Below are 12,360 nucleotides of genomic sequence, written 5' to 3'. Positions count from 1 at the left end.
AGGAGTTCCTTGAAACAGAAGATACCAGGCGAATGGAGTGGTCTGCCAGTTCTCCAGATCCAAACCCCATAGAGCACGTCTGGCATGCTATCGGTCGACGTATCGCTGCACGTTTTCAAACCTCTATGACACTTTAGGAGCTCCGACAGGCACTGGTGCAATAATGGGAGGCTATACTCCAGCAACTACTCGACCACGTGATCCAGAGTATGCTAACCCGTTGTGCGGCCTGTGCAAGTGTGCATATCCCATATTGATGTCGGGGTACATGCGCAGGAAACAGTGGCGTTTTGTAGCACATGTGTTTCGGGACGGTTTTCTCAACTTATCACCAATACCGTGGACTTACAGATTTGTGTCGTGCGTGTTCCCTACGTGCCTATGCTATTAGCGCCAGTTTTGTGTAATGCCACGTTGTGTGACACAACATTCTGCAATTATCCTTAATTTATAAGCATAAGTGTTGTATCTACCGGACGGACCTCACGTAAAAGCAGGTATTGTACAACACATAATTAACAGATGAGTAGTTCACACCATTACTAACATCTTTTACACGCACTCCATGTATTTCGTTTTAAATCTTACAAGTATTTCTTCAAAGGTACTAAAAATTTCTCAAGATGAATTTTGAGAGCTTTGTGTATGGGGTGGGGATTCTGCAGAGGGCTAGGAGAAATTACTTTATACTTTTTCGTTCTATATAAAAACGTGGTATATCAAAAACTGGTATTTGTTTAAATAACTATTTTCTACTTCTTAGTTTTGTGTGTTTGAAATTTTTGCATCGACCACAAACATTTTGATGAGATTAGAACACAGAAATGCGGTAAATTTCAGGTTTACATCAGTTTGTCTTCAGTTCAGTCAACCAATATATTGCCCCCTTCTACTCGCGAAAAGACCGCCACGGAAAAAATGAGGGAGATTAGCGTTCATACGTAGGCTTACCACCAGCAATCGTTTTTCCCGCAAACCATTCGCGAGTGGAGCAGGAAAAGGAGGGAAATGTCAGTGGTACAGAGAGTACCCTCCGCCACACACCAGCCAAGAAGGCGAGTAAATATTGCGTTGCCATCCAGTTCTGAGCTGAGTGGAAAGTTTCAAGTCTCTAGATCATCTGGTAGTTAGTTTGATATTGTTGTTGTTGTGGTCTTCAGTCCTGAGACTGGTTTGATGCAGCTCTCCATGCTACTCCAACCTGTGCAAGCTTATTCATCTCCCAGTACTTACTGCAACCTACATCCTTCTGAATCTGCTTAGTGTATTCATCTCTTGGTCTCCCTCTACGATTTTTACCCTCCACGCTGCCCTCCAACACTAAATTTGTGATCCCTTGATGCCTCAGAACATGCCCTACCAATCGGTCCCTTCTTCTAGTCAAGTTGTGCCACAAACTCCTCTTCTCCCCAATTCTATTCAATACCTCCTCATTAGTTATGTGATCTACCCATCTATTCTTCAGCATTCTTCTGTAGCACCACATTTCGAAAGCTTCTATTCTCTTCTTGTCCAAACTAATTATCGCCCATGTTTCACTTCCATACATGGCTACACTCCATACAAATACTATCAACTGCAAAATTGGTAGTGAATACACAGACAAGCAAGCCAGTAAGAACGTGTTGCATTGTTTTTAGAGCAGCGCTTTCCGTTTTGTCTAGAGCACGTCACTCGACTCATAGTCGCACCGCAGTCGCGCGCATTTTCCTCAGCTGCTACCGGACATCAGTTTCTAGAAGGTCGGCCGTAACCCCACGCGGTGCGCTTCCGCCCTCGTGACAAAGCCGCGCGGGGCGCTAGTCCATCCCCTTTAGTGCGGGAGGCGCTCGCCCAGATTAGCATCGGTCCGTCCCGTGCAACGGCCCGCTGTTGAAACTAGCGACTGGCCGCCTGTATTTTCAGTCTTCCTTCTCGGAACCCGCATCTGTCGAGAACGTTGTTAGAACCAGCTCGCCAAACTATTCAAAGAATGATTAACTGCCGGTTATAAGCACAGGCGGCGAAGATTTACTGCGAATGAATCGTCAAGACTACCATCGCTTTCGACGACTTTTCTTTCTGTCTCCCGCGCGCCGACTCGGAGATATTACTAACAAACAATTGGTATAGCACTAACACCCAGGGCCGTTCTGTACGGAGGGCCGTCCACCGAGATGCAAAGAGCTGAAGCGATGGACTTTACGATATGCCTTTCACACGGGAACCGCAGAGCTTCGTCTTTGGTTCTCTGTAGCCGTATTGTACGGTGTCGATCATTAATATCAGAACAGTTCACAGTAGGTGTGCTGCTTAAAGATATTTGTTTAACAAACGAAATTAAATTTTAATTAATGAAAAGTGTATTCTCTTAGTAAATGAAAACTACGGTATACAGGGTGCAAATTTTAAGTTGACAAACCAGAATAACTCGAAAAATAAACTTCACACGAAAAAATGCTTACAAGGGAACCTCCCCATCGCACCCCCCTCAGATTTAGTTATAAGTTGGCACAGTGGATAGGCCTTGAAAAACTGAACACAGATCAATCGAGAAAACAGGAAGATGTTTTGTGGAACTATGAAAAAAATAAGCAAAATATACAAACTGAGTAGTCCATGTGCAAAATAGGCAACATCAAGGCTACTATGAGCTCAGGAGCGCCGCGGTCACGTGGTTAGCGTGAGCAGCTGCGGAACGAGAGGTCCTTGGTTCAAGTCTTCCCTCCAGTGAAAATTTTATTTTCGCAAAGTTATGATCTGTCCGTTCGTTCATTGACGTCTCTGTTCACTGTAATAAGTTTAGTGTATGTGTTTTGCGACCGTACCGCAAAACCGTAGGATTAGTAGATGAAAGGACGTGCCTCTCCAATGGCAACCGAAAACATTTGATCGCAAGGTCATAGGTCAACCGATTCCTCCACAGGAAAACACGTCTGACATATTCTCTATGACACCGGTGACGGCATGTGCATCACGTGACAGGAATACGTTGTCGACCCACCTAACTTGTACACTTGGCGAATGGGTAAAAAGATACTTCTACCTAGCCCGATTTAAGTTTTCTTGTGGATGTGATAATCACTCCCAAAAAAGTGATGAAAACATAAGAGTTTGTCACATAAACTGCAACAAATGAATGCAACAGTTTCACAGTCGCACGGTTTTCCCTGTGGTCTGTCAAAACATTTGTTTTTAACGTTTTCAAATTTTTCCGTGTGTAGACCGTCAAATCCTGCATATGTCCAAGCAATTCTGAACATGTCCTGGAATTTTGGAGAGCGAAGCAGATTATGTGTGAGTGCCTGAACTTTGATAATTGTCTGAAAATAAAAAATTAAACTTTTCACTCGAGGGAAGACTTGAAAAAAGAACCTATCCTTCCGCAGCTGCTCACGCTAACCACGGGACCACGGTGCTCCTGAGCTCAGTGCAGCCTTGATGTTGCATATCTTGCGCATGGACTATTCAGTTTGTATATTTTGCGTATTTTTTTCATAGTTCCACAAAACTTCTTCCAGTTTTCTCGATTGATCTGTGTTCAGTTTTTCAAGGCCTATCCACTGTGCCAACTTATAACTAAATCTGAGGGGGGTGCGATGGGGAGGTTCCCTTGTTAGAATCCAAAGATTATTATTTTCGAGGGGGCATCTGCTGGTGCAAAAATTAGCCCGCCACCCCAGCCCCCTGGGGGTGGGGTGGGAGCAACGTTAAAATTTCAAATGGGAACTCCCTTTTTTTATTGCAGAATCAGAGGCTACATAAAAAACTACGTACATTTTGTCTTAAACATTTGCTTTGATTCTTGGTAGTAGGCGCTGTAATTCAATAAAATCCATGTTCTAATTTTTGCGTGGAAAATGGTTAGTTAGGTAGCTAGTCAGATGATTTGTCTGATAATTAAAAGTTTTGTGGCCTCATGACCACGGAACAAACAAAACTTACCCGAATCTGCGCAAAAAATTAATATTTGCGTCAAAATTTGTAAAACACTAATTACTCTCTCTCAAACCCCACCGTATGGGGAGAGAGGGAGAGTTTTAGTTTTAACGAATCAAAATTTACGAAGTAAGGCTGGCCGTGGTGGCCGAGTGGTTCTGGGCACTACAGTCTGAAACCGCGCGACCACTACGGTCGCAGGTTCGAATCTTGCCTCGCGCGTGGATGTGTGTGATGTCCTCAGGTTAGTTAGGTTTAAGTAGTTCTAAGTTCTAGGGCATTGATGACCTCAGAAGTTAAGTCCCATACTGCTCAGAGCCATTTTAACCATTTACGAAGTAAATAAGTATTTTTTATTTATCCGTAACCATTTTTATCGCAAAAATGAGAACATTGATTACTTGGATTACAGCGCCAACTACCAAGAATCAAAACAAATGTTTGAGGCAAAATGTACATAGTTTTTTATGTAGAATCTGATTCTGCAATAAAAAATGGGGGTTCCCATTAGAAATTTTAAAGTTGCCTCCCGCCCCACCCCCAGGGGGCTGGGGTGGCGGGCTAATTTTAGCACCAGCAGATGTCCCCCTCGAAAGTTTTTTCGTGTGAAGCTTATTTTTCGAGTTATCCTGGTTTGTGAACTTAAAATTTACACCGTATATAAAGCCAGTGCTTGATTTCTACATCTACCCCTACACTATATGATCAAAAGTATCCGGACACACCCAAAAACATACGTATTTCATATTAGGTGCATTGTGCTGCCGCCTACTGCCAGGTACTCCGTCAGCGACGCCAGTAGTCATTAGACATCGTGAGAGAGCAGAATGGAGCGCTCCGTGAAAATCACGGACTTCGAACGTGGTCAGCTGATTGGGTGTTACTTGTCTCACACGTCTGTACTCTTAAACATCCCTCGGTCCACTGTTTCCGATGTGTTAGTGAAGCGGAAACGTGAAGGGACACGTACACACAAAGGCGTACAGGCCGACCTCGTCTGTTGACTGACAGAGACCGCCGACAGCTGAAGAGGGTCATAATGGGTAATAGGCAGACGTCTATCCAGACCATCACACAGGAATTCCAAACTGCATTAGGATCCACTGCAAGTACTATGACAGTTAGGCGGTTGGTGAGAAAACTTGGATTTCATGGTCGAGAGGCTGCTCATAAGCCACACATCAAATGCCAAAGGACGCATCGCTTGGTGTGAAGAGCGTAAACATTGGACGATTGAACAGTGGGAAAACGTTGTGTGGAGTGACGTGGCGATCCGATGGCAGGGTGTGGGTGTGGAGAATGCCCGGTGAACGTCATCTGCCAGCGTGTATAGAGCCAACAGTAAAATTCGGAGGCGGTGGTGTTATGGTGTGGTTGTGTTTTTCGTGAAGCAAGCTTGCACCCCTTGTTGTTTTGCGTGGCACTATCACAGCACAGGCTTACATGGATGTTTTAAGTACCTTCTCGCTTCCCACTGTTGAAGAGAAATTCTGGGATGGCGATTGCATCTTTCAACACGCTTGAGCACCTGTCGCATGTGACGAAGTGGTTACACGACAATAATATTCCTGTAATGGACTGGCCTGCACAGAGTCTTGACCTGAATCCTATAAATAACCTTTGGGATGTTTTGGAACGCCAACTTCGTGCCAGGCCTCACCGACCGACATCGATACCTCTGCTAAGTGTAGCACTCCTTGAAGAATGGGTTGCCATTCCCCAGAAAACCTTCCAGCACCTGGCTGGCTGGCTGCAGGAGTGGAAGCTGTCATCAAGACTAAGGATGGGCCAACACCATACCGAGTTCCAGCATTACCGATGGAGGGCGCCACGAACTTGTAAGTCATTTTCAGCCAGGTGTTCGGATACTTCTGATCACATAGTGTACATCTGCATAGACACTACGCAACCCACCGTACGGTGCGTGGCGGATGGAGCTCTGTACCAGGTCTAGTCGTTTCCCTTTCCTGTTCCACCCGCAAATAGAGCGAGGAAAAAGGGACTGTCTGTATGCCTCCGTATGACCGCTAATTACTCGTATCTTATCTTCATGGCCCCTACGCGCATTGTATGTTGGCGGCAATACATCGTTTGGCGGTCAGCTTAAAATACAGGTTCCCTAAATTTTCTCAATACTTTCTCGAAAAGAAAGTTGCATTCCCTCCAGGGTTCCCATTCGAGTTCCGGAAGCATCTCCATAACACTTACGAATTTTTCGAACCTACCGGTAACGAATCAGGCAGCCCGTCTCTGAATTGTTTCGATCGTTTCCTTCAATCCGATCTGGTACGGATCCCAAACACTCGAGCAGTGCTCAAGAATAGGTCGCACCAGCGTCGTATACGCGGTCGCCTTTACAGGTGAACCACTCTTTCCTAAAATTCTCGCAATAAAGCGAAGTCGACCATTCGCCTTCCCTGCCACATTTCTCACATGCACGTTCCATCTCATATCGCTTTGCAACGTTATGCCCAAATATTTAAACGACTTGGCTGAGCCAAGCAGGGCACTAGTAATACTGTATCCAAACATTATAGGTTTGATCTTCCTTCTCATCCGTATTAAATTACATTTGTGGGGATACGCGTTGGTACTCTGTACCAGACAAAAAAAGTCAGAACGCAGATCTTGTCATCTGTTACAACAGAACTTTTTCTGCGCTTCAAACCATGTAAAGCTATGCCTACTTTGTGCGAGACTAGATAGTACTTTATCTAGACGAACTAGAGAACTGCCCATTAATCCTGTTGACGTTTATGGCAACCTTTCGCAGGCGACTGAAAAACGAATGCTGAGTGGGGAAGATGCAGCTTTGGCCAATTCAGCCCGTATAGTTGACACAAGCACTTTGTGCAAGGACATTAAAGACAATGCTTTTCTGGAAAAAGATGTTGAGTCACTTGCAGTTCGCTTTCAGCTGAACAAACGAGATACGATTAAAGGATTTCGTATGTTTTTGACAACTGTGAGAATTTTCGTGGAAATTGTTGAAATAAAGTAGCCAATAAATTTGCTTCCGTTGACAGTTCCCATTTAAGACAATTCCAGTGTCATCTAATGAATGTGAAAGAGGGTTTTCCCAAATGAATCTGATCATTCGTGATGGTAGAGCTTCTCTGTTAACAAAAACTGTTTCTTCACTACTTATTCTGAAGCTGACTTTGTCCGTCACTGACCCGTTTTGACGCTTCAACGTACGTGGATCGTTAAGAGCTTCGTGAACGCGGTACTCCGCCATGGACGCAAACAGCAAGGAAAGAGTTGTAAGTAGGCTGTTTAGGTTTTTATGTTGGTAAGTAGGCTGTTTAGGTTTTTATGTTGGTAACGCCACGTAGCACTCTATATGAAAATCACTGACTGTGCTGTATGAAGGCTGTGGTTGGTTGGCATTGTTGTAATATTCGCTATTGTAGTGTTGGGCAGTTGGCTGTTAAGAGCGCGTAGCGTTGATCAGTTGGAGGTGAGCCGCCAGCAGTGGTGAATGTGGGGAGAGAGATGGCGGAATTTTGAGAGCGGACGATCTGGACGTGTGTCCATCAGAAAGAGTAAATTTGTAATATTGGATATCATGGACTGATATATATATTATGACTTTTGAACACTATTAAGGTAAATACATTGCTTGTTCTCTATCAAAATCTTTCATTTGCTAACTATGCCTATCAGTAGTTAGTGCCTTCAGTAGTTTGAATCTTTTATTTAGCTGGCAGTAGTGGCGCTCGCTGTATTGCAGTAGTTCGAGTAACGATGATTTTTGTGAGGTAAGTAATTTGTGAAAGGTATAGGTTAATGTTAGTCAGGGCCATTCTTTTGTAGGGATTATTGAAAGTCAGATTGCGTTGCGCTAAAAATATTGTGTGTCAGTTTAGTTTTGATCAGAATAGGCAAAGAGCGAAATGTCTGAGTACGTTCAGTTCTGCTCAGCTGCTTGAAAATCAAATAATGTAAGAGGTTTATCAGAACAGTAATTCATTAATTTTTCTAAGGGGACGTTTCAGAGTGAGAGGAAGGATGTACAACGAAGACCTTCCAGTTTTATTAACTGTAAGTTAAATCATATAAGCTTAATTTCCTTTTTCATTATTCTATAGTTCAAATTTACGTGTGATCAGCATACCGCAATTTCTTTTTTGCAACAAATCATAAATTTAGAAATAATATTTAACTTAATTAATAATATATGTAATAAGAGATTGTTAGTGCACATGGGGGTTTCACTTTTTACCAGTACAAATATTGTATTCACACTTTTAAAATGCTCAGAAAAGCGATAAAATAACGTTTTGAGAAGTTTAAATTGCAGAAATACCTCTCGGAGGGCCACAGTACCGGAATCTTTTTTTGTACAAATCAAACACTGTAATACACAGCACTCTAACTAAATGTATGGTAACTACCTCTGTCAGCACATCTTATTTGTGTTGTACTGTTGGTGCAATGAACCATGGACCTTGCCGCTGGTGGGGAGGCTTGCGTGCCTCAGCGATACGGATGGCCGTACCGTAGGTGCAACCACAACGGAGGGGTATCTGTTGAGAGGCCAGACAAACATGTGGTTCCTGAAGAGGGGCAGCAGCCTTTTCAGTAGTTGCAGGGGTAACAGTCTGGATGATTGACTGATCTGGCCTTGTAACATTAACCAAAACGGCCTTGCTGTGCTGGTACTGCGAACGGCTGAAAGCAAGGGGAAACTACAGCCGTAATTTTTCCTGAGGACATGCAGCTCTACTGTATGCATGGAGTGCTGCATCAAACCAGTCTCAGGACTGAAGACCACAACAACAACAACAACAATTGGGTTAGCATGTAGGAGACCTAGGGTTCGATTCTGTGTTAGGGAGCATTATTTTTATTTGCTAATTTCATTCAGATATTTCATACTGTAATATATACCATTTCTTAGGTCACATGTAACATTTTGTGAAGCTGAACATAACAAATACGTGGTTAGACAAATAAGAAGTAGGCATTTGAAACAAATGACCTGTCATAGGACAGAATAACTACAAAAACAATATCAGTTTCGAGATGCTAAAGATGATACCACAGTACAATAACACAACATCTACTCATCATTTATACTACTCATATGTCCGCCTTCGTAGCGCAGCGGTAGCATTATCACCTGCCAAGCAAGGGGGGCCGGGTTCGATTCGCGGCAGGGGACTGAGTGTTGTGTGTCCATCATCATCATTTTCATCATCACTGACATGCAGGTCACCGAAGTGGCGTCAACTAAAAAGACTTGCATTACGGCAGCCGAACCCCGAAGGGGAAATACCGGCCAATAAATGCTATTTCGCTACTCATATATATTATGAGCGCTCAAATCTCGCAAATTAGCAACCAATGACAATAATAATGTCCATATTAATGACCACATGATCTTCACAACAGAATACATTGTCCTGAGAACAACAGATACTCAAAGCGACCTCCCTGCAAATCCATACATTATGCAACCCGCTGGATCATACAACTCTGGACCCTTAGCAGCAAAGCTGCAGCCACAGTAACAAGAGCAGCATGAACATGCGCTAACAGTTCTTCCAAATTCGTTGGCAGAGTAGAGTACACGTGCTCCTTCAATTGTCCTCAAAGGAAGGAATCCAGGAGATTTAGGTGAGCGGGGTGGCCATACAACTGGACCTCCATGTCCAACGCATTTCCGTCGAAGTATTCCATCCAAATACTGTTTCACATTAATTCCAGAGTGTGGAGGCGCACCATCATGTTGGAACTATATCCTCTGCCGAACATGTACTGGAACATCTTCCAGCACACCGGCAGATAGTTCCAGAGAAATACATGATACCTTCGTGCAGTCTGAGAGGTGGCATGAGCCCCCTCTCATATTTCTATCTTACGATTCTCCTCTCTAGTTGCATGCGGTGGAGGGTTGCTTTTCCTTAACACGCGTACTTCCCACGCAGCGTCTCTCGTCACCCGGGTGGGCCGGTGACAGGCGGGCTCTGTAGAACTGGAGAGAGTTAAGCCGACGTGTGTGAGGCAGTCGAGTGAATGCTTTTCAGACGCCGACATTGTCAAGAGACACGCCCGCTGGGGTGTGAAGTAGCGGCTGGGCTAGAGGTTCCGTTACTTCAGAGAAACTTTGCGAAAACACTTTCTGGCGGGCTACCAGCGAGGCGTGGGAATGACTTGTGTACCCACGCAGTTGTGGCGGGAAAATTCCCGCACTTTCTGCAAAATCAGCACAGAAATTGGCGCCAAGAATCTCCATTGGTGGAATGGTAGTGCTCCGGCAATGGAGTGGAATTTCCGCCGGTTTTCGTGTTGCTGATTGGAACGTAACCACGACCACTGTCGTGGGGGCAGGAAGGTTGTGTGTTCGGCCTGTTCTGGGTGCTCTGGGTAGTCGGCAGTCGCCTTTCGGTCGAGGACGTCGGAGCAACCAGCCCTCGCCTGCGGTACGCCAGATCGTGTTCTGGGAGATAAGAAGACTGTTGGTAATGTACGTCCGCAGCACCGGCAGATAGGGATTTTCCTAGGTGATAATCAGAGCTCAGCAGAGCGCGCCTGTTCATCCTTTTCTAACTTTGTTCAGTTTCGAGTAGCAGCAATTACTATTGGGTTAGCTGTGTGTCTCTCTTGAGATTTGAGTGGAAAGGAATTGGCTCCACATACCACTTCGTCTTAAACCTCACGATCTAAGTTAGGGACAACTTCACCTTTACTGTGTTTGTATGAATCTCCAATTTTAGCCAAGTTGATGTTTTATATTTCCTGTGTCTCTTTTACTATTCTGCGTTTAATCTTAATAAATCATATTGTTATTTTGGACAGAACTTTCTTTCTGTTAATCAATAGAGCAACCCTATCATTCCTCACTATGCTAATGAAACCTTTGTTTATTTAACTTATTTATCAAATTAAATTATTGCAGGTGCCAAACTCTCTTCTACTCCACTAGCAGGGTTGATTAGAGTCAGTTCGCGTATTTGTTTTATCCTTGTGCAACAGCAAAAGTCGGAGTTAGAATAGGGGGGGCTTAGAGCATGATTTACACATGTGGATTCTAGTAGAATTTAGTGATAAATACACTACTAGCCCCGGCACCTCGCATAATATGGCGACCCTTGGCCTCGGATCTTTCCTGTGAATCTCTGATAAACAAACAGGATTCTTAGTAGGAACATTCAATTTTTTTTCTCTCTATTTTTTTTAATGATTAATACCCAAGTTTTTTTTGTTTTGGTAGTTCCGCGTTTAGTTTTAAGTAGCGGCGCATGACTACAGTTTTTGTTTTCAGTGTATATATTTTTTGTTCATTGTTTTTTTTGTGTTTCGCTGATGTGGTGTCTGTACCGCATCGCACTTTGTCGGATTTGTGTGTGGTTTCTGTACCACATCATATTGTGTTTGTGATTACAGCGTTGGAACAGCGTTGTTGAAATTTTATGTTTATGTGTAAAAAATATATGGAGTAGATTAATTTTATTGTGCATTTTAGATGAATTTGTTTTTATGAATGATAACGAGAAGTAAGGCACGACTATTATCGGGCGAAGCTAAAACAAAAGAGGATAGCATAATGGATAAGGGGCAGTTTACTGACGGGAATAGGTTCGGAGATGAGATGGGCACATTTTTAGCAGGACAGGACGCCAGGGGCATTGATGAGGAAGGTGATTTGGACGCGATCTCAGAGCAGCGTTGCGGCCGTGATTATGATAGTGAAGTAGAGGATGAAACAGAGACAGGCACACAGGTCGAGACGGTAGCAGAAGTTTATAGTCAAACGAACGAGTGCAGACAGAGGCCAGCTCGGTCACGTCAGAGCTCTAGCGCCCAGGTGTCCAGAGTTACATCGCCCATGTTTGAAGAGGATCAAGAAGATGACGTAAACCCAATACTGAGCTTCCTACGATCAATGAAAGAAGAAGCTGACGAACAGCGTAAGAAGCAGGAAGAAGCTGACAAACAACGTAAGAAGGAGAAGGAAGAAGCTGACGAACAGCGTAAGAAGGACACGGAGGCAATAATTTCGCATATAGGGGAAATTCGTGGGGAATTATTAACAATAAAGAAAGAATGTGGAGAAGCAAAACAAATGTCAACGGTAGCACAAAAAGTAGCAGGCCTTGCCAAAACTGCAGCAACAGGGGCAATGAAAGTCGCGGAAGCAACTTCTAAACTCGCAGGGCGCTTGCGACGTACAACACAATTCCACTCAAAATCCCTAGCATTCTTAAAAACTCAAGGTAATATCGCGGTTGCGAACTCCACGAAACGAATGGAAGAAGTAGAGAGTCGGATAGCAAAACTAGAGCAAAACGGGCACACGAGCACTGCGCGTTCGGATACCCACGATGGAGTACACAGAATTGTGTCTCCGAGGAAAAGCCCGCCGTGCTCTAGCCCAGTGACAGAGTGCGGAACTAACAATGCACACGCAGAAACAGCAAGTAATAGCTCCAATAA

This window comes from Schistocerca nitens, chromosome 1 (genome assembly GCF_023898315.1).
Source record: "Schistocerca nitens isolate TAMUIC-IGC-003100 chromosome 1, iqSchNite1.1, whole genome shotgun sequence".
Lineage (NCBI taxonomy): Eukaryota > Metazoa > Arthropoda > Insecta > Orthoptera > Acrididae > Schistocerca > Schistocerca nitens.
The sequence above is the reverse complement of the archived record's forward strand: the minus strand, read 5'-3'. Positions refer to the sequence as shown.